This window comes from Atta colombica, unplaced genomic scaffold, assembly GCF_001594045.1.
Source record: "Atta colombica isolate Treedump-2 unplaced genomic scaffold, Acol1.0 scaffold8, whole genome shotgun sequence".
Classification (NCBI taxonomy): domain Eukaryota; kingdom Metazoa; phylum Arthropoda; class Insecta; order Hymenoptera; family Formicidae; genus Atta; species Atta colombica.
Genome location: NW_017259572.1, coordinates 113,328 through 114,817, shown reverse-complemented (window position 1 = coordinate 114,817; position 1,490 = coordinate 113,328). Strand labels below are relative to the sequence as shown.

Here is a 1,490-nt window from a genome sequence, read left to right as displayed (position 1 = left end):
CTTTAAAATTTTAATTTAATTTAATTTTTCTTAATTAATTACTCTTTTTCAAATATTATTATTTTTATAAGACTTATCTTATTTTTTTTTTTTAATAATTTTCTAGTACTTTTCTCCTATATCTTCACTGCTTCAAGTCACATAAGATTATTTCACTTATACTTTGAATACAGAATTATAAATTACTTATATATTACTTATTAACTTATTAATTAAATTTAACCCATTTAACCCATCCGGAACTTCTTTTATACTAATACCATTATATTAATACTATTTATAGTTATTATCGAATCAATTAGCTTAATTATTCGCCCTTTAACATTATCTATTCGTCTGCAAATATAATTGCAGGTCACTTACTATTATCCCTCCTAGGTTCCTCTGGATTAAATATTTCTAATTCATTTATACTTTTAATTCCCACTCAAATTTTACTTTATATATTTGAAATTTCAGTATCTATAATTCAAGTTTACGTATTCTCCATTTTATCAACCTTATTCAGTAGAGAAACTTAACAAGTAATATCAATCTCTATTTTTAATTCTTAATTTTATGACAAATCATAACCACCCCTTCCATTTAGTCACCCTTAGTCTCTGACCTCTGATTATTTCTTTTAGAATTTTTAGAACAGTACCTCGGTATTGTTAGATGATTTCATAATTTTTACACTTTTATTTTATCACTCTCAATCCCAAGGTATTTTAATTTGTATATATTTATGACGAGATGTTCTTTGTGAAGCTACTTATCAAGGATGCCATTCTATTGATGTTTTTAAAGGTATAAAAATAGGAATAATTTTATTTATTATTTCAGAAATTTTCTTTTTTATTTCTTTTTTTTGAGTATACTTTCATTCTTCATTAGCCTCAGAATTGAAATTGACCAATCATGACCCCCTAAAGGTATTATTCCATTTAATCCTTTTGATATTCCCCTTCTTAATACTATTATTAGACTCATCAAGCTTAACTATTACCTGATCTCATCATGCCCTAATCAATAAAAATATAAATGAAACAAAAAAAAGTCTTTTAATAACAATTATCCTTGGAATTTATTTTTCCCTTCTTCAATTAATTGAATATATTAATGCCCCTTTTACTATAGCTGACTCAATTTATTCAACTTTTTTTATTGCTACTGGTTTTCAGGGAATTCATGTAATTATTGGAACCTTATTCCTCTCAATATATCTAATTCGACTTTATAAAATACATTTTTCATCGTATCACCATTTTGGATTTGAGGCAGCGTCCTGATATTGACATTTTGTAAATATAGTTTGATTATTCTTATTCATCTCTATTTATTGATTGAAGATTTTAATATAATTTATTTATAACGTAACCTATTTTTTTATATTTATTCCTAAACTAAATCTTACTTCCACACAAATACACTTAAAACAATTAATTTTTTTACTCCCTAAACTTTTATTAATATTAATTATATATTACATATTTATATATTTTTAACTA

At 23.9% G+C, this 1,490-nt stretch overlaps 1 pseudogene; it reads left to right on the top strand.

The window, feature by feature from the left end:
• Nucleotides 1-723: 723 nt before the first annotated feature.
• LOC108692708 lies at nucleotides 724-1,325 on the top strand (annotated as a pseudogene).
• Nucleotides 1,326-1,490: the final 165 nt, after the last annotated feature.